We start from the raw sequence: 21,974 nt of genomic DNA on the forward strand, positions 1-21,974 counted from the left end.
TACTTTTTAAAAATTAAGTTACAGAACAATCACAAAAATATAATCATAATACTAAATAGGAAATAATGTTCATCTAAATCTGGTTAACTCAACAAATAAAACTATTTCAACTGGTGTTAAATGATTAGGTTTACTGCATAGGGCAGATATTTGCACAAAAGGCATAGTAAGAGCCGGAAGGTCTATTTAGATCACTTCTACATTATTAATTATTATGAATAAATTATAAGTTGGATTTATTTTCTCTCTACCTTTGGAAGAGGTCATTTATCCAGGATTCTAAATATGATCTGAATATTATTATCCAAACAAAAACTGTTCAAAAACAGTGTTTTGTAATCGGTTAAAAAAGCATCCTTGTAATAATAACAAAGATGTTACCTCCTGGAGTCCAGACACTATTTAACAGCCAAAGATGTTACTGTAACCTTACCCATGTGATGGAAATTAGGCATACAAATCCTAACTGGGAACATTGATCTAAAAGATCAAACTGCTATCTTACAAATGATATATATTTTATATCACATTATATATATTATAAAGAAAAACCAATAAATTGAACGCAGGACATATTGGGACTGCATTAGGAAGTGTTGGAAAAAGAGTTCTGTTTAGTATTTATCAAAATACTGATGTGTTGCAAAAAATAATTGTGCCAAGAGCTTCTCAACTATGGTTTTGGGCAATTTAAACTATATGGCAGAGTGGCAAAAAGATTATTCAGTTTGGATTTGCAAGAGCATCTTTAAAAGGAGCACTGCCATAAATGATCTCAACAGCAATGACCTTGGCCAAGTGGTGTAGGTGTAGTTCTGTCAGAATGGGTGGTCAGGGGTTCCTATTCTGGGTGGGTCACATGATAATGGAGAAGGTCCATTCCTGACACCAAGTATTGAAAACCCAAGGAGAGGATAATTATTCTTCAGGACCCTTGGTTTTTATTGTCGCTGTTTTTTAGTTTAAATTTTATTTATTGATGAGAGAGGGGGAGTGTGGGGGCGAGAGAGAGAGAGAGAGAGAGAGAGAGAGCCAGAGATACATTGGTTAGTTGTTTTACTTATTATTATTTTTTAATTTAAATTCTTTATTGTTTAAAGTACAACATAAGTCTTCTTTTCCCCCCCATTGACCTCTCCCTAGCCGCTCCCACACCCTAGCACATGCCCTCACCCCCCCTACTGTCTGTGTCCATTGGTTATGCTCATATGCATGTATGCAAGTTCTTTGGTTGAGCTCTTACCCCCTCTTCGCGCCCCCCCCCCCCCCCCCCCGCCCCGCACCTTCCCTCTTAGGTTGGACAGTCTGTTTGATACTTCTGGCTCTATTTTTGTTCATCAGTTTATGTTGTTCATCATATTCCACAAATGAATGGGATCCTGTGATATTTATCTTTCTCCTACTGGCTTATTTCGCTTAGCATAATGCTCTCCAGGTCCATCCATGCTGTTGCAAATGGTAAGAGTTCCTTCTTTTTTACAGCAGCATAGTATTCCATTGTGTAGATGAAGCATGTCAAACTTGTGGTCCACAATGAATATTTTTGTGGCCCAGCCAATATAACGGTATGCAAGAAACATTTTAATAATAATTTTGTAACTTGCCCTGGCTGGTTTGGCTCATTGGATAGAGCATTGGCCTGCGGACTAAAGAGTCCTGCGTTCGATTCTGATCGAGGGCGCATGCCTGGGTGCAGGCTCAATCCCCAGTGGGGAGCGTGCAGGAGGCAGCCAATCAATGATTCTCTCTCATCATTGATGTTTCTATCTCTCTCTTCCTCTCCCTTTCTCCCTGAAATCAATAAAAATATATTTTAAAAAATTTTCATAACTTAATTTTTACAATATCCTGGTATACATATTCTATATATATAAAAGGCTAATATGCTAAGTGTCCAACTGTTTGATCGGTCGCTATGATGTGCACTGACCACCAAGGGACAGACGCTCAACGCAGGAGCTGCCATGATGCGCACTGGCCATTTACAGAGAAATGGCACTGTTGACCTGGTGCCCACAAAGCAACACTCGGCTTCCCCCAAGTGGGACACAGGCCCTGCCACCACCCTGGGGCAACACCCCACCAAATCGCAGCCGAAGCTGCCGAGACCCCATGGCACAAAATGTGGCCCATAGCCCAGTCCCGCCTGGAAACGGTCGCTGTGGGCGTCGGCTAATGATGTCACGCAGCAACGCCTGGCTTCCTCTCCCTAGCAACGACTAGCCTCGTTGGAATTTCTTCAGCCCAGGAACATGACTTGCTTTATAGCCAGGTGCAAACATTTTACACTGTAACCAAATGTCTGTGAAGCGTTTATCTGTGCCTCATCTCATTTGATCCTCACAGAAGTCCTGGAGTAGGTAGATAGGAGACTCTGTGGAATCCTATTTTCTTTTCATTCGTCGGAAAATGGAGATTTAGAAAGCTTAGAAACTTGACCTGACTGAAAAGAAGAAATGGTAGACCTTGAAAATGACTTCAGGTTTTCTCACTGCGCAAAATATAGTCAAACACTGCTGCAGTTAAGTATTTTACCCTTTGTTCTCCCTGCATGATCTACAATAATAATGTGCTTTGTGTTGATATTTACTGCTGTGTTCCTGACAATTACGTGAAAGAGAAGTTGGGGTGCTTCACTGGGCTGGAAAAAGTTTAGCTACATCAGAAAGCAGGTCTAATTAAGCAAGGTTATCTATATATATAAAGCTTTCGCTGGCACCAATCGCATGCGTTGTTTCTGTCATTGTCGATCATGAATTTGGTTGACACTTCTATTATAGAGAAAGGGCGAATAGCGATATTAAAATATTTCTTCTAATTAATATCCTTTCAATGTACACGAATTCATGCACCAGGCTACTAGTTATTAATAATGAACTACAATGTTCGCTAATGACTGATTACTATAATCATGTTGCATTCATTTTCCTTACTCGCCTTATGCACAGGCTCACTACTTCTCTTCACTAATACTAGCAGCAAATATTTTAGCAGCCAATTGCCATGTCATTAGTCTTGTACTGACCTGTTTAGTGTGCGCAATGGGAAATATTTCACTTTCAGAGAAAAAGAAAAATAGGTTTACTTGCATTGCACTTATTAATTTGTACAGTTATTCAGTGTCTGGTAATTTAATGTTCAAGAAAAAATATTAATTTTTATTAAAATGTTCTATTATTTTGTTAACAATTACTCATTTATTTCAGCCCTTTGTATTCAGCATGTCTCTATTGAAATAAACTTACGTTTATATGAATATTGAAGCTTTTGTTTTTTTGCAGCTCACATAAACTTAAATCTTGTTTATTTGGCCCATGTTAGTCATTGAGTTTGACATGCTTGGTATAGATGTACCACTGTTTTTTAATCCACTCATCTACTGATGGGCACTTAGGCTGTTTGCAAATCTTAGCTATTATAAATTGTGCTGCTATGAACATAGAGGTGCATATATCCTTTCTGATTGGTGTTTCTGGCTTCTTGGGATATATTCCTAGAAGTGGGATCACTGGGTCAAATGAGAGTTCTATTTTTAATTTTTTGAGGAAACTCCAAACTGTTTACCATAGTGGCTGCACCAGTCTTCATTCCCACCAGCAGTGTTTAAGGGTTCCTTTTTCTCCGCATCCTCTCCAGCACTTGTCATTTGTTGTTCTGTTGATGATAGCCATTCTGACAGGTGTGAGATGGTATCTCATTGTCATTTTGATTTGTTTCTCTCGGATAATTAGTGACTTTGAGCATGTTTTCATATGTCTCTTGGCCTTTTATATGTCCTCTTTCAAAAAGTGTCTATTTAGGTCCTTTGCCCATTTTTTAATTGGATTGTTTATCTTCCTTTTGTTAAGTTATATGAGTTCCCTGTAAATTTTGGAGATTAAATCCTTATCGGAGATAACATTTTCAAATATGTTCTCCCATGCAGTTGTTTTGTTGATGGTTTCTTTTGCTATGCAGAAGCTTTTTATTTTGATGTAGTCTCATTTATTTTCTTCTTAGTTTCCATTGTCCTAGGAGTTGTACAGGTGAAGATATTTCTATAACATATGTCTGATATTTTGTTGCCTATGGATTCTTCTAAGATTTTTATGGTTTCCCGTCTTACATTTAAGTCCTTTATCCATTTTGAGTTTATTTATTTATTTTTTTAAAATCTTTATTGTTCAGATTATTACATTTGTTCCTCTTTTTCCCCCCCATAACTCCCCTCCTTCCAGCTCCCACCCCACCCTCCACCCTCACTCCCCACCCACTGTGTTCATCCATAGGTGCATGATTTTTGTCCAGTCACTTCCCGCATCTCCCACACCCCTTTTCCCCCCAAGAATAGTCAGTCTATTCCCTTTCTATGTCCCTGATTCTATTATAATCACCAGTTCATTCTGTACATCAGGTTATTTATTCACTTGATTCTTAGATTCATTTGTTGATAGATGCATGTTTGTTGTTCATAATTTGTATCTTTACCTTTTTCTTCTTCTTCCTCTTCTTAAAGGATACCTTTCAGCATTTCATATAATACTGGTTTGGCGGTGATGAACTCCTTTAGCTTTTCCTTATCTGTGAAGCTCTTTATCTGACCTTCAATTCTGAATGATAGCTTTGCTGGATAAAGTAATCTTGGTTGTAGGTTCTTGGTATTCAGCACTTTGAATATTTCTTGCCATTCCCTTCTGGCCTGCAAAGTTTCTGTTGAGAAATCAGCTGACAGTCGTATGGGTATTCCCTTGTAGGTAATTGAGCCTCTTTCTCTTGCTGCTTTTAAGATTTTCTCTTTGTCTTTTGCTCTTGGCATTTTAATGATGATGTGTCTTGGTGTGGTCCTCTTTGGATTCCTTTTGTTTGGGGTTCTCTGCGCTTCTTGGACCTGTAAGTCCATTTCTTTCTCCAGATGGGGGAAGTTTTCTGCCATTATTTCTTGAAATAGGTTTTCAATATCTTGCTGTCTCTCATCTTCTGGCACTCCAATAATTCTGATATTAGTCCGCTTAAAGCTGTCCCAGAGGCTCCTTACACTATCTTCACACTTTCGGATTCTTTTTTCATTTTGCTTTTCCAATTGGGTGTTTTTTGTCGAATCTTTGGTTTGATTATTGTGCTCCTCTGGTCTGCTATTGGGTATAATATTCTTTATTTCAGTCCGTGTATGCTTACTTTCTAATTTCTTTATTGTAGCATCGAGGGTCTCATTAGTTTTCGTGAGGCTCTGCACAAATTTATGGCAAGCCCTCAAAATTGCGATTCTTAGCTCCATATCCTCCATTTCTGTCATGTTTTTTTGTCTCCGCATCTTTTATGCTTTCTTGGTGCACCCCCTTGTGGTCTCTGTGCGCAGTCTTGTTCTAGCCAAGCCTTAATTGTTGTAGTTAACACTAGAGGGATTTGACCACCAGGCCGACTGGCTGTAGGAAACAGCCGTGTGGAAAACTTCAGTCCTCTGGGGAGGCGCTAGTCCAGCCCTTGCCTGAGGCGATTGGCAAATGGCTGTGCGCAGGGCCTGGGCGGGGCGGGATCCACAGGGCGGGGGGAGGGAGCAGTTATGGCCGCTCTCAGTCCGTCCCCAGGGGCTCTGCCTCTCTGTCCCCACAACCGCTGCAAACCTCGGAGGGACCGTAGCCAGACAGTCCCGCTTCTCCCGTTTGAGTCTGGGTCCCTAGAGACTCGCCCGGATCTGTAGCACAGAGTCTGAGACTCACTCCTGAGTGAAAACGACAACCGAGCCCTCAGCCACCAGCCCGCTTTGCGCGCGCACCGCTGCACCACCGTACCTTTAAATTTTCCACACTGCGCCTCCTCTGTGCGTCGGAATGCTGTTGTTTTTGCTTCTAGTTGAAGAGTCTCTCCTCAGCCAGCCTTCCTGTGGTTCTGGTTGATGTCCATTCCGACTTTTAGTTGTATTTTTGAAGTCCATTTTGAGTTTATTTTTGTGTATGGTGTAAGTTGGTGTTCTAGTTTCATTTTTTTTGCATATATCTGTCCAATTTTCCCAATACCATTTTTTGATGAGATTGTCTTGACTCCATTGTATGTTCTTGCCTTCTTTGTCAAATATTGAGCATAATGGCTTGGGTTGATTTCTGGGTTCTCTGTTCTGTTCCATTGGTCTATGTCTGTTCTTGTGCCAGTACCAGGCAGTTTTGAGAATAGTGGCTTTGTAATATAGTTTGATATCTGGTATTGTGATCCCTCCAACTTTTTTCTTCTTTCTCAGGATTGTTGCTGCTATTCGGGGTCTTTTTTTATTCCATATGAATTTTTGGAGAGTTTGTTCTAGGTCTGTGAAATATGCTGTTGGTATTTTAATGTTCCACTTATTTATGGATTCATTGGTTGCTTCTTATATGTGTCCTGACTGGGGATTGAACCCAAAACCTTAGTGTATTGGAAGGATCCCAATTGAGCTACCCAACCAGGGCCCAGATCCCTTGTTTTTTAAAAGCAGTCAACAAGACTGTAAATTCAGAGTCTATGTGAAGATGAATTTGAATTGGTGGGAGAGCTCACATTTGATTTAAGTTCATCTCTAGCCTGGTCTAGACTAGTTGGACTTGGCTTTTGATTCCCAAGTATACAATAGAATGGAAGTGTCATATTATACGGACACTTATCTGCAGGATTACATACACTAGGTTAAACATAAGCAACAGAGCCCAGCAAGCATGGCTCAGTGGTTGAATGTCGACCTATGAATCAGGAGGTCACAGTTTGATTCTCTGTGAGTGCACATGCCAGGATTGTGGGCTCAATTCCCAGTGGGGGGCATTCAGGAGGTAGCCAATCAATGATTCTCTCATCACTGATGTTTCTATCTCTCTTTCTCCCTTCCTCTCTGAAATCAATAAAGATATAATAAATAAAAAATAAACATAAACAACAGAAATATTTGGAATAATTTGAAATAAATAACACGCAAGATTCTGCCACCTGTTGTTATCTGTGCACTGAGGTGAGAATGAATAAAGAGCTGCGAACTTGCTCTTCCTACAATCTTAGTCATGGTACACATATCTTGTTATGTTGAATGGTATTCTAAAGAAGTGGTTCTCAACCTTCCTAATGCCGTAACCCTTTAATACAGTTCTTCATGTTGTGGTGACCCCCAATTTCATTGTTACAAATTGAACATAATTAAAGCATAGTGATTAATCACAAAAACAATAGGTTATTATATATGTGTTTTCCGATGGTCTTAGGCGACCCCTGTGAAAGGGTCTTTGACCCCCAAAGGGATTGCGACCCACAAGTTGAGAACCGCTGCTCTAAAGTAAGTTGAATATGATTTAAACAAAGGAGGATTCCATACTATACCATTCTTAAACACAAATCAATAATTTTCCTTTTCATTTGTTGCTCAACCCAAAAGACATCAATTCAATCTGTGCGGGGGGGGGGGGGGGGGGGGGGAATAAGTGGCTGTGCTGAGAGATGGTATCCAAAGTGGCTTATAACATGATCACAATGAACAAAGTATCCGTACCAATGAGGTGAGGGAGAAACTGGCTAACAAATAGCAACAAGTATACCAATAACAGCCAGGATGGTGAGCCAGGCCTTAGGGAAGACTGAAAAGCATATTTAATGACTAGAGACTAGCAATTTTCAACTGGTGTGCTATGTCACACTAGTGTGCCAATTTTTAAAACATGTTAATACCTGACTATTTAGCCAGGGAACTTTTCCCTTAGATTGTCAAATTAAAAAATGACAACAGCCAACACCATCATAGCCATCCAGCGTGACTGAATCAAATTATATCTATTTTTTTTGGGTCAGATTAACCAAAAAAAAAAAAAGTATGCTTTTTTTTGGTGTGCTGCAGAATTTTGGTAATTAATTTATATATGTGATGAGATGAAAAAGGTTGTAAATCACTGTTATGGACATAAATTTGAGGGTTACACCCATCAACATCAATCAGTACACTGAGAAAAAGGCTTGGCTTTCACTTGCTATTTAAACCACACACCATTCTATATACAGTACTGTTCATTGTCCCCAAAGGGCCAGGTTTATGTCTAGAGGCAATTCAAAACCAGCTAAAGTTTTAGAAACTGCTTCGGATTTAAGAGTTTTAGAAACTTGTTTCAACATCAAAGAAGTTGGAGTCGTTCATGAAGAAGGAGCACAGTTCCATTCTGAAGCCTTAAACAAATTCACAGAAGCAGAGAACTATCTCCCAAACAAAATTTTTTTTTAATGATGACAAGGGTAATCGTGACTAAATGAACTTTTGTCTAACAACTCACTTTCTAATGCTTTGTCTAGCGTCTCCACGCTAGAGGCTCCCGCCCATGAGTCACTTTGTAGCGGTCTCCCTTATCAGATCGACGGTCTCGGTATCTCAGTGCTGGTGTTCAAGTAACCTTTTCTTTCTTTCTTTTTTTTTTTATATACTTACTAATGGCCCCAAGGCGCAAGAGTAGTGATGCTGGCAATTCAGAGATGCCAAAGAGAAGCCGCCAAGTGCTCCCTTTAAGCGAAAAGGTGAAAATTCTTGACTTGATAAGGAAAGGAAAAAAATCCTATGCCGAGGTGGCTAAGATCTACAGTAAGAACGAGTCTTCTATCCGTGAAATCGTGAAGAAGGAAAGAGAAATCCGTGCTAGCTTTGCGGTTGCACCTCAGACTGCAAAAGTTACGGCCACCGTGCGCGACAAGGGCTTAGTTAAGATGGAAAAGGCATTGAGTGTGTGGGTGGAAGACATGAACAGAAAACGCGTTCCGGTTGACAGCACGGTGCTGCGCCAGAAGGCACTGAGCCTGTACGAAGACTTGAGCGAGGGACCCTCTGAGAGGAGGGACACCAAGCCATTTACTGCAAGTAAGGGCTGGTTGCACAGATTCAGGAATAGGTTTGGGCTGAGAAATGTAGGAGCTCCTGCAGGGGCTGTGCCTGCTGTTGAAGAAGCTGCTGCCACATCTCCCGCAGAGGTGCAGTGGGTTAAGGAGGAAGGTATGTATGCAGAGGAGAAAACCGTCCGTCTCCAGAGCTTGGTACTATCTGGGGTTTTAGGCGCCCATCGGGGGGTCTGGAAAGGTGTTTCCCGCGGATAAGGGGGACCGCTGTACACCAAAAGAATGGCTGTTTGCAAAGTTTTCTTGCCAGCGACGGAGGCTGGAAAAGACGATGTGGTCGCCGCCTACCGAGGAGGGGGAGGGGAAGGATGGCCGGCGTGGCTTGAATCCCCCATGGGGAGGGAAATCACAAAACCACTCGACTTTGCGCTTTACATTCACGTCTGAAATCTCAAAGTTTCTAAACTTTAAGTGTACAGTAATGTCTCAGCCTTCTGGAAATTCATGAGCTAATGAAAGTTGAGAAGCAAAAGAAAAAACTGGGGGGGCGGGGGTGATGGATGTGAGTCGAAAGCCTTAGTGGTTGACAGAACGAACCTGGCTACAAATCAGGTTATCTGCTCCCGCTCCATGGCTTTTTCTCAACTTTTCTTTCTAAATGTCGAGTGTACACACGTGAGCAAAGCCTCTGGGGGGCACCGAAGAGTCCCACCCCCTCCCCCGTCCAAAGTCCGGGCACACCGTCTCCTCGGAGGCTCGCTCTCAAAAAACTCAGTTCTTTGTGTCCCCGCGGGCGGTGCAGGGCGGAGGAAATCCCTCGGCGAGCATGGAGGCCCGCGGGCCGCTCGGGGGCTCCCCGGCCTTCGCCGTGTTCCCGTCTCGCAATTTTCAGGGAATCTGGGGTACAGGAGCAAGCGCGAGCCTCGCACGGCGGCTGAGGCCGGCTGGTGCTCCGCAGAGAGGAAGCTGGAGCCCCCCGCGACCTCGATTTTCGCCCCTGCACCCCAGCTCCCCTCCCCCACCGGGCGGCCGCACAGGCCCCAGGTGCAGCCATGTTCTCGATCCCACCACCCCGCGCCTCCATTGACAGTCCTTGCAGGAGAGGGCCGGGCGTCGCGCTCTCGGCGTCCCCCGGGCTCGGGGTTCGCGGGCGCGATGCTTCCTGGGACTCGTAGTCCACCGCCCCCGTTAGCGCTTTAATGGGGAAGAGTCAGAAACTACAACTCCCGCTGGGCGGCATTGCGGGTGCGCAAGCGCAGCAAGCCTTCGAGGAACAAAAAAAAAAAAAAAAAAAAAAGGAGAAAAAAAAAAGGAGGAGGGTGAGAGAGAAGCTCAGAGAGCAGAGAAAAGGGGCCACCGATCGCCCCCCCGCTTCCCCGCACGCGTTCTCTAGCCGCGGCCGCCCGCCTGCTGCGGTCACCCCGGCCTCTCTCTCGGTCCCTGGCCATTGGATCTAGGCGCTGAGCGGGGCCCGGCTGGGCGGCCATGCGGCGGTGACAGAAGCTCGGCGGAGACGCACGGGCCCCTCGCCCTCTCACCTCCTGCCCGCTACCAGCTCGCCTCGCCCCGAGGCGGCTCCTCCGCGGCCGCAGCTCGCGCACAGCCCACTCTCGCTTCCCTTCGGCACCCCTACCCCGGCGCTGCCTGGAGGCGGCTGCACTTGGGTGAGTCCCTGTCGCTTCATCCCCTGTCCCTCGCCCCAGTTGCCATTGGAGCCGAGCCTTTATTTGAGACGACCCCTCCGGGCCTGCACGGTCGGAAGTCTGGGGACCGTGGGCGGCCGTGTTGGGGTACCCCGGGCCGCCGGCGTTGGGGGTGGGGCAGGAACAGACGCGGTCGCGGGGGACGACAGTTGCACGCGCGCGCCTGGGTACTCATGGGGGAGGGGCGCGCGCGCTGGCGCCGCGAGACGGGGGGGGTCTCACGCGTGAGGCCCGCGCGCGAGCGAGCCTGCGGCTGCGCATGCCCGGACGCTGATTGGCCGGCTCGGGCGTTGCGGGTGCGCGCGCGGTGCCAGGCCCGAACGGTGGGGTCGCGCTCTGCTTGGTGTCTCCGGGGCTGGTGCGCCTGGGCAGCAGACTCGCCGGATTGGCCCGCGGGCGGCGGGGGCGGGGTCGGCGCCACGCTGCTCGGTAACTTCGGCCGGCGGGCGGGCGGGCTGGGGAGCGCCGCCCCTCCTCCTCTGCGTCCCGGTCCTTCCCTGCCTTCCCTCAGGTGGAACTGGGAGCGGGCTTTGTCCCGGCCCGGCGGGCGCGCCAGGCCCGCGGGGCCGGTTTTTGTGGTGGAAATAAACACAATGACCGGAAGGAAAACCTCTGCCTCCAGGCCGCGAAAATAAGCCGTCAGGATTGGGCCGGCACCCAGATGGGTTTCAGGGGAGGAAGAGGACAAAAAACTGCCTTTTTTCCCCTTCCCTCCCCCTTCCACTTTTGCTTATGCAAGTTTTTCCTTTAGTAAAGCGAGATTTTTTTTTTTAAGTGTTATGGTTTTGCGCTGATTTGCGGCGGAGCGTGTTCAGATGTCGGGTCCTGTGCAAGTCGTGCTCGCTCCTGCGACTGCTAGTCAACCTCTCTGCATTCAACTTCGCTGCAGACTATGGCTTGGTAGCCCACAGTGCCTAAGAGCAATCTCTGGGTGCTGAGGAAACAAAAGGGGGAGTTTGCAAGTCAGAATGTGCGTTGGAGTGCCCGGAGGAGGCAGGGCTTCCCCTCCCTCTCTCCCTCTAAAGCAGCGGTTCTCAACCTGTGGGTCGCGACCCCTTTGGGGGTCCAACGACCCTTTCACAGGGGTCGCCTAAGGCCATCGGAAAACACATATATAATTACATATTGTTTTTGTGATTCATCACTATGCTTTACTTATGTTTAATTTGTAACAATGAAAATACATCCTGCATATCAGACATTTACATTACGATTCATCACAGTAGCAAACTTACAGTTATGAAATAGCAACGAAAATAATGTTATGGTTGGGGGTCACCACAGCATGAGGAACTGAATTAAAGGGTCGTGGTGCCCTAGCCGGTTTGGTTCGGTGGATGGGGCGTCGGCCTGCGGACTGAGGGGTCCCAGGTTCGATTCTGGTCAGGGGCATGTACCTTGGTTGCCCCCACGTCCCCAGTGGGGGGTGTGCAGGAGGCAGCTTATGGATGTTTCTAGCTCTCTGTCCCTCTCCCTTCCTCTCTGTAGAAAATCAATAAAATATATTTTTAAAAAAGGGTCGCGGCATTAGGAAGTTGAGAACCACTGCTCTAAAGCCTATGATTTGGGATGACTGATTTAATTTTCTACCACAAGTAGGCCCCGCCTCCTTATCCACGGTTTCACTTCCCGCGGTTCCAGTTCGAGGTCAGAAACTATTGGGTGGAAAATTCCCAGAAATAAAAAATTCATAAGTTTTAAATTTCTCGCGCCGTTTGGAGTAACATGATGAGGTCCTGTTCTGTCCCGCCCTGGATGTGAATCATTCCTTTGTCCAGAGTATCCACGCTGTGTAAGCTACCAGCCCATAGTCACTTTGTTGCCATCTCGGTTTTGATACTGCAGTGCTGGTGTTCGAGTAACACCTGTTTTCCTTCATGGCCCCGAGGCGCAAGAGTAGTGATGCTGGCAATTCAGAGATGCCAAAGAGAAGCCGCCAAGTGCTCCCTTTAAGCGAAAAGGTGAAAATTCTTGACTTGATAAGGAAAGAAAAAAAATCCTATGCCGAGGTGGCTAAGATCTACAGTAAGAACGAGTCTTCTATCCGTGAAATCGTGAAGAAGGAAAGAGAAATCCGTGCTAGCTTTGCGGTTGCACCTCAGACTGCAAAAGTTACGGCCACCGTGCGCGACAAGGGCTTAGTTAAGATGGAAAAGGCATTGAGTGTATGGGTGGAAGACATGAACAGAAAATGTGTTCCAGTGGATGGCAGTATGCTGCGCCAGAAAGCACTGAGCCTGTACAAAGACTTAAGCGAGGGATCCTCTGAGAGGAGGGACACCAAGCCATTTACTGCAAGTAAGGGCTGGTTGCACAGATTCAGGAATAGGTTTGGGCTGAGAAATGTAGGAGCTCCTGCAGGGGCTGCGCCTGCTGTTGAAGAAGCTGCTGCCACATCTCCCGCAGAGGTGAAGGAGTTGATTCAGCAGGAAGGTATGTCTGTATAGAAAAAAACATGGTATGTGCAGGGCTTGGTACTATCTGTGGTTTCAGGCATCCACTGGTGGTCTTGGAACATAACCTGCTGTGGATAAGGGGGGGACTACTGTACATGTTTTTGTTTTGTCCATTCTTTAGCCACTGTAGTCTGCTGCCTGTGCTTTCCTTTGGCCTGCCTCTGGGATCTTGTAGGCTGGAATGATTTTTTTCTTTTCTTCAGGCTCTTCTTGCTTAAAGCCTGTATTGTTCGGTCAGAATTTGCTGTTCTTACAGTATCCCAGTCAACTTGATTGCCCCGCCTAGGAGGGCATCTTTATTTCCTCTAAGAGTGTGTTTGTTTCTGTTTACATGTGTCTGGCCTCGTCACTAGGTATTAAACGCCTAGATGGGTAAGGATTAGGCTTTTCTGCCTTTCTTCCCCTTCCAGTCTACAACTGTCAAGGTGCTTTGACTATAGCTAACATTTGAATATTTTTTTATGTGCCTGGAATTGCTCTTAAGCTTTTTTTTTTAAAAAAAATATTTTATTGATTTTTTACAGAGAGGAAGGGAGAGGGATAGAGAGTTAGAAACATCTATGAGAGAGAAACATCGATCAGCTGCCTCCTGCACACTCCCTACTGGGGATGTGCCTGCAACCAAGGTACATGCCCTTGACCGGAATCGAACCTGGGACCCTTCAGTTCGCAGGTTGATACTCTAGCCACTGAGCCAAACCAGTGAGGGCTGCTCTTAAGCTTTTACTGTATATTTTCTTATTTAATCTTCAGAACCACCCCATAATTCCATTCTATAGATGAGGAACAAGCAGAGAGAAGCTGATTAATTTACTCTTGATTACCCAGTCAAGTAACTCTTGATCCAAGATTTGAATCTAGGGGCAGGGGTCCTCAGACTTTTTAAACAGGGGGCCAGTTCACTGTCCCTCAGACCATTGGAGGGCCGGAGTATAGTTTAAAAAAAAACTATGAACAAATTCCTATGCACACTGCACATATCTTATTTTGAAGTAAAAAACCAAAACGGGAACAAATACAATATTTGTATTTGCATGTGGCCCACGGGCCATAGTTTGAGGACCCCTGACTAGGCAGCCGGAATTTTAACCTCGAAGCCAGTGGTTCTCAAACTCCTGTAAGCATCAGCATCCTCCGGAGGGCCAGTTGCTTGGCCCCTCCTTCTGATTCTGCAGGTCTCGGGTGGGGCCTGTTATTAGCATTTCTACCCGGTTTCCTGGGAGTGTTGATGCTTGAGAACTATTCACAATGGCAAATTAAGGTTTTTTTGGGGTATGTATATATTTATTTATTTTTATTTTTGAGAGAGAGAGGAAGGGAGAGATAGAAACATCGATGAGAGACATTGATCTCCCTCCTGCATACTGGGTATCGAGCCCTGATCAGGAATTGAACTGATGAACTCTTGGTTCATGGGTCGATACTCAAGCACTGAGCCACACCTGCCAGACAGCAAGTTAAAGTTTTAAGTGAGGAAAATTTATTGTAGATATTTGCTTTTCATTACTTTAAAAATATATCTCTAAAAAAATCAAAAACAATTTGAGCTGTTTACTGTAGTTTGGTTGGAAAACTGAGAGTTAAGAATTTTTATTAGCCATGATTAGAAAATTAAGAGTTTAAGAAATAAAGTCTCCAGTTTAAAAAAGAGTCAAGGATATTTAAGTACAGAATAAAATTAGAAATCTAATAATTTTGGCTTTTCCCCCACTCTCATTCAATTATTAATTTGTTCACGGCACAGGCATTTATCTCCTTCCAGGCATGTCTAAAGCATCCCATCTACACCTTTGAGTATAAAGTCTGGGACCCCAGAATAGGTGGGGGTCATAGGGCCTGAGCATGGCACTGAGATAGGTTGGGCCAGGCTGACGCTGGGAAGCTCTGGGCTCCTGCCCTACTTCCCCCAGACGCTTGCACATCCAAGGATTTGGTTTACTATTTTGTTTGTTTTAATTGTTGACAATATTACAGATGTCTCCCATTTTCTCCCTTTTTGCTCCCCTCCACCCAACCCCCACCCCAGGCCTTCCCCATACTATTGTCTGTGTCCGTGGGTTATACATATATGCATATATGTTCTTTGATTAACCTCTTCCTGTCCCCCTGTTGTACCCTCTCCCCCCAACCGCTTATTGGGCCACAAGTCTTGTTGAGAAAGATTTTGTTTTTTAAAATTATAATAGATTTCTTTAAAAAATATATTTTAAATATATTTTTATTGATTTCAGAGAAGAAGGGAGAGGAGAGAGAGAGAAACATCGATGATGAGAGAGAATCACTGACTCGCTGCCTCCTGTACACTGGGGATCAAGTCTGCAACCCAAGCATGTGCCCTGACCGGGAATCAAACTGTGACCTCCTGGTTCATAGGTCAATGCTCAAGCACTGAGTGACATGGGCCAGGTTCTTTTTTTTTTTTAATATGCTTTTATTGATTTCTTTTTTTTTAAGTACATTTTTATTGATTTCAGACCGAGGGAGAGGGAGAGAAAGATAGAAACAACAATGAGAAGAGAGAATCATTGATTGGCTGCCTCCTGCATGCCCCACACTGGGGATCAAGCCTGCAACCCAGGCATGTACGTACCCTGACCAGGAATCAAACCGTGATCTCCTGGTTCATAGGTCGACGCTCAAGCACTGAGCCACGTGGGCCGGGCTGCTTTTATTGATTTCAAAGTGAGGAATGGAGAGGGAGAGAGAGAAACATCAGTGATGAGAGAGAATCATTGATCGGCTGCCTTCTGCACTGCCTCCCACTACTGGCAGAGCCCAAAACTTGGGCATGTGCTCTGACCAGGAATTGAACCTCACTGAGTGGAATCAGCTGGGCTGGATTTCTTAATGGGGAAAGTAATCTCAAATTAGGCAGGAGGGATGGGATTAATGGACAATTATGCTCTGTCATTTTTGATGATCCATAGGTTGATGATGTAAATAAAACACTGAAAAATCACTAACCACAACCTTTTCTCTTATTACTGGTGACTAGCTATTTGCATTGCATTCCACCTAATTCAGTTCTTCTATTGTTTTACTCTTCATTGAAAACATGAGTTTTTATTTTTTTTATTTTTATTTTTTAATATATTTTATTGATTTTTTACAGAGAGGAAGGGAGAGAGATAGAGAGTTAGAAACATCAATGAGAGAGAAACATCGATCAGCTGCCTCCTGCACACTCCCCACTGGGGATGTGCCCACAACCAAGGTACATGCCCTGGACCGGAATTGAACCTGGGACCTTTCAGGCCGCAGGCCGATGCTCTATTCACTGAGCCAAACTGGTTTCGGCAAAACATGAGTTTTTAAATATTGCAATCCCTTTCTAAACGATTGTGGTTACAATTAGCATGAAATTGTCTTAACCTTTGGGTTCAGCAGATGCTAATCAAGTAATTTTTATGTAGGTCTGGGGAAAGCATTTTATTGAAGAATAAGTTTGAGAATACTTTGCGAATGGTATTTCACTTTTCAGATATGCATTAGAAGCAATTTATTTAAAAGATAATTCCAAGAATTTTATTAACAACAATCTATTAAAGCTCATTCATAGCATTTTCTTTAAAAGGTGTATACATTTATTTGAGCTTAAACTTATTCATTGTTACTAACTGAAAGAACATAAGAAATTCAATTAATCAGTTGTAATTGTAGAGTTGGAATTTGTTTAAAATGGTCTAAAGGGGTAAAAGGAGATTTATTAGTTCCGTTTTTTCTTCTCGTTCTTTTTCTTTCTGATGTGCCATTTTAGGTATTTTTAAACATTTTTAATTCACTGGCATTAATTACATTCACAGTGTCAAAACCATCACAACTACTTCTAAAATTTCATCACTCCAAATAAAAACTCTGTACCCATTAAGCAATAACTCTTCATTCCTCCCTCCCCCTAGTCCCTGGTAACCTCTAATCTATTTTCTGTCTCAGAATTTGCCTATGTTAGATATTTCATATAAGAGGAATCATACAGTATTTGTCGTTTTGTGTCTGGCTTATTTCACTTACAGTGGTTCTCAACCTTCTGGCCCTTTAAATACAGTATCTCATGTTGTAACCCAACCATAAAATTATTTTCGTTGCTACTTCATAACTGTAATGTTGCTACTGTTAGGAATCGTAATGTAAATATCTGATATGCAGGATGGTCTTAGGTGACCCCTGTGAAAGGGTAGTCGGACCGCCAAAGGGGTTGCGACCCACAGGTTGAGAACCGCTGACTTAGTATAGTTTCAAGGTTCATTTGTATCATAGCATGTATTGGAACTTCATTCTTTTTTATAACTGAACTAGAGGTCCGGTGCATGAATTTGTGCATGGGTGGGGTCCCTCAGCCTGGCCGGCAATTGAGCCAATTGGGGCCCCGCAGGCCAGGGGGCAGGGACCACTGGAGGTTGGCTGTGGAAGTACACTGACCACCAGGGGGCAGCTCCTGCGTTGAGCATCTGCCCCCTGGTGGTCAGCGCACGTCATAGCTACCAGCTGGTCTTCTGGTTGTAACGATTGCTTAGGCTTTTATATATATAGATAGATAAGGTTCCTTTGTATGACATACCACATTTTATTTATCCATTCATCAGTTGAAGACATTTAAGTTGTTTCTACTTTTTGGCTGTTGTGAATATTGCAGTTATGAACATTGGTGAACAAGTGTATTTTGAATCCCTGCTTTCAAATTCTTTGTGTATATACTTAGAAGTGGAATTGCTGCATTGTTGTTTTTTTCCTTTTTAATGCTTTTCTTGGGGCAGATGAATTTGGATGGATCTGGAGAAATCTCTCAGTAGTATAAAAATCTTGACATTCATTTCACTTAGCATAATGTGCATGTTGTAGGATGTGTCCACATTTCCTTTTTAATCCTCATTATGATTTTGGGTTTTTGAAGTTTTTGTTTTTATTGTATGGCAAAGGAAATAATTATTTTTTAAAAGATTCTAAGAATTGATTTAGAGAGAGAGGGAGAGGAAGAGAGAAACAGCAATATGAGAGTGGAACATCAATTGCTGCCTCCTGCAAGCTCCCTACTAGGGATGGAGCCTGAAACCCAGGCATGTGCCCTGACCAATAATTGAACTGGCAACCCTTCAGTACATGGGACGATGGCCAACCAATTGAGCCACACTGGCCAGGGCAGGAAATAATGTTTGAAAAAAATTACTGTATAAGATTATATTATAATTGTAGAAGTGGAGAGTAGTGAAGAGTTGGTTAAGATGAGTCGTGATTATGCCCACCTGGTATGGCTCAGTGGCCCTATGAACCATGGTTCGATTACTGGTCGGGGTACATGCTGGGGTTGCAGGCTCTATCCAGTGAGGGAGGGGCATGCACTAGACAGCAGATCAATGATTTTTCTCTCATCGATGTTTCTATCTCTCCCTCTCCTGTCCTTTCTGAAATCAATAAAAATATATTTTTAAAAAATGAATCCTGCCCTAGCCAGTTTGGCTCAGTGGATAGAGTGTCGGCATGCGGACTGAGGGGTCCCAGGTTCGATTCCGGCCAAGGGCACATGCCCAGGTTGCGGGCTCGATCCCCAGTCGGGGGCGTGCAGGAGGCAGTCAATCAATGATTCTCTCTCATCATTGATGTTTCTATCTCTCTCTCCCTCTTCCTTCCTCTCTGAAATCAATAAAGAAATATTAAAAAAAAAATTGAATCCTGGTTAGACAGCTTGTGAAGATTTCTGATTGTATAAGTTCCATACTTTTGAGAATTACTGTGTGTTTTTATTGCATTTGCATACATAGGCCTTAGTATTTTTATAGTAAGTTAATTATTTTCTGATTATATATTTTTGTCAGGTTAATTGTTTGTAGCTTTTAGAGAAATTTATAAGAGTATGTTGTAAAACAGTGAGGTAGTTAGTTACTTTACCCAACTAAATACTCACTTTTTGAAAATATTTCATAATTTTATCTTTCATTTGTAGCCTTATCTACAGAAAAAAATAGCAAAATGAGTAGTTGAGCTATTGTTCACTATTCATCTTTATTTTAAGATTTGAAAAAGAAGGGATCCTTTTTTACATCTGGAACAGTATTCATTTATCCATTTACCTAACATATTGAGGGCCTTTGGGATAGGTATTCTGTTAGGCCCCAGAACACAATCTGTTTCTTGAACATAATGGTGAGGACAAATTATATAATATTTTTTTGTTGAGAGCTTCAGGATAAAGACTAGTTTAGTTTATATATTCAGTCTAGTTAACTTGTTTAGATATTTGGAGTAAGATAACTTTATTTTTTTATATATTTTTAAATATATTTTATTGATTTTTTTTACAGAGAGGAAGGGAGAGGGATAGAGAATTAGAAACATTGATGAGAGAGAAACATCGATCAGCTGCCTCCTGCACACCCCCTACTGGGGATGTGCCCGCAACCAAGGTACATGCCCTTGACCTGAATCGAACCTGGGACCCCTCAGTCCGAAGGCCGACGTTCTATCCACTGAGCCAAACCGGTTAGGGCAAGGTGACTTTAACTTAAATTTTAAAACATAATCTCGAGTATATTAGATGTAAGCAAATTTTCATGGTTGCACATGCATTCTTCAGTCCACAGGCTGACGCTCTATCCACCGAGCTAAACCGGCTAGGGCTCACATGCATTCTTTAGAAGGTGTACGTGCCCTAACCGGTTTGGCTCAGTGGATAGAGCGTCGGCCTGTGGACTGAAGGGTCCCAGGTTCGATTCCGGTCAGGGGCATGTGCCTTGGTTGCGGGCACATCACCGGTGGGGGTTGTGCAGGAGGCAGCTGATCGATGTTTCTCTCTCATCAATGTTTCTAACTCTCTATCCCTCTCCCTTCCTCTCTGTAAAAAAATCAATAAAATATATATTTTTTTAAAAAAGGTGTACGTGCTTTTTATTTCAAAGCAGTGATTTATTGTATACCTTAAACTTACACAACATTGTGTCAACTATATCTCAATAAAGTTGTGAAAAATAAATAAGTAAAAATAAATATGAAAAACCCCCACTGATTTATTTTAACATTTTACTGATTAATTTTCCTGCCCCATCAGAAAATAAGTTATTTTATTTTGTAGTGATAATTAAAGCAGTTAGTTGGGAAATTTTCATTTTATTAAACTTGGATTTAGGGAGTTTATATGTAAATCAATAGATAAATATAAATGTGTTCTTAAAATAGCCATTTTAATAAAATTTTAAATTTTAAATGCTTTCTGAATTTTAAAAATTTATTGAATGCTTGTGTGAAGTACTCAGCACTAAATACATTCTGAATATCTCCTCCTAATCATGTCAGTGTACATCTCCAAAAAATAAACACATTTTTAATATATTCACAAGAATGTTATCACAACTAACAAAATTAATAATATCTTAATGTCTTCTAATACCCAGTTTATTTTTTTGTTAAAATATATTTTTATTGATTTCAGAGAGGAAGGAGAGGGAGAGAGAGATGGAAACATCAATGATGAGAGAGAATCGTTGATTGGCTGCCTCCTTCACGCACCACACTGGGGATTGAGCCTGCAACCTGGGCATGTCCTCTAACTGGGAATCAAGCCATGACCTTCTGGTTCGTAGGTTGATGCTCAACCACTGAGCCATGCTGGCTGGGCCTAATGCCCAGTTTATAATAAAGTTGTCTTTATTGTCTCCCTACCCCCCACCCCCCAAAAAAGTAAATAAATACATTCTGATAACAACCTTGTGAGGTAAGTATACATATTACTGTCTTTTTCTAGACTGGTAAACTTAGGATTAAAGAATCCCAAGGTGAGCCCTGACCCATGAAGTTCAGTTGGAGTATCATCCCATGCACCGAAAAATTGCCAGTTGATTCTCAGCCAGGGCACATATCTAGGTTTTGGGTTCCCAGTTGGAGTGTGTATGGGGGGCAGCCAATTGATTTTTTTTTTCTCTCTCTCTCTCTCTCCACTTCCTCTTTCCCTAAAATCAATAGAAACAATAAAAAATAAAAAATAAAAGAATCCCAAGGTCAGCCATATCTCGTATTGCAGATCGAACTTGAATTCAGAACTTTGGCCTGATTCCAAAATTGGTGTTCATAATAGCTTTGCTCTGTTGCCTGCCTTCTGGGAACAGTACATTTGAAAAAATAAAGATGGACTTCTAAACCATAATTACTTGATTTTCATTTCTGCTTCCAATTCATACAGTTAGAAAAAGAACAAGTGATCCAGCTTTTCTAATACCAAATGATTTTTAAACTTGGAGTAAGGTCAAATGGACATACTCTTTGTCTATTGGCAGGACAAGCTACTGCTTTTTAAAAATCCGGATTGTCAATTTAAATGTATAATTTACAATAATTTGCAATTCAAAGATTTTCTCTTAAACTGTAATGCCAAGAAAAGTGTGGGTGTTCCTGAATAGCTGATAAGGTTTTTTAATTTGTCTTTCAAGGACATTGTTTTGGCTACTGTGAAACTCAGAATTGAACATGTGATCCTCGAATTGGGCAAATCCTCTTTCCCTGGCCTCATTTATTTTGTCATTCTTCCCTTCACCAGGCTTACATTTTTTAGAAATCTATTGCTGTTAGCTCTTTCAAAATTTTTGGAAATGGGTTGGAAAAGGGTATAAATTTTTAAGTATTAATACTTTCAAATCTTAACCTTTTAAGTATATTTTGTTTCTTTTTGAGGGAACACTTGGTTTTTATTGATATAATTACCAGCTTTATTTCAGCAGATAGAATTTAAGAATTTAGTATCTTAAAATAAATGTAAGCATAGCCTGCTATAAAAACTTAAAATTCTTGACTTAAAAAATCAATCTTGCCCTACCGGCATGGCTCAGTGGTTGAACATTGATCTTAAACCAGGAAGTCTGGGTTTGATTCCCAGTCAGGGCACATGCCTGGGTAGCGGGCTCGATCCCCAGTGTGGGGTGTGCAGGAGGCAGCTGATTGATGATTCTCTCTCATCATTGATGTTTCTGTCTCACTCTTTCTCTCTCCCTTCTTCTCTGAAATCAATAAAAAAAAAATAAAAAAATAATCTTGCCCT

General features: G+C 42.8%; 1 protein-coding gene across 2 annotated transcripts in view; it reads left to right on the plus strand.

The window, feature by feature from the left end:
- Positions 1–8,771: 8,771 nt before the first annotated feature.
- GTF2I (general transcription factor IIi) overlaps positions 8,772–21,974 on the plus strand; it is a 121,456-nt gene continuing 108,253 nt past the window's right edge. The window contains exon 1 of one of the 2 annotated variants that reach the window (XM_070412822.1): positions 8,772–8,953. The gene's annotated coding sequence lies outside the window, so the exon portion shown is untranslated. Of the gene's footprint in view, positions 8,954–10,088; positions 10,461–21,974 lie in introns of those variants that run through there. The other variant, XM_070412821.1, reaches the window with a different exon arrangement.

Source organism: Myotis yumanensis, unplaced genomic scaffold, assembly GCF_028538775.1.
Source record: "Myotis yumanensis isolate MYYU_CA2020_CCGP unplaced genomic scaffold, mMyoYum1.0.hap1 SCAF_4, whole genome shotgun sequence".
Classification (NCBI taxonomy): Eukaryota; Metazoa; Chordata; class Mammalia; order Chiroptera; family Vespertilionidae; genus Myotis; species Myotis yumanensis.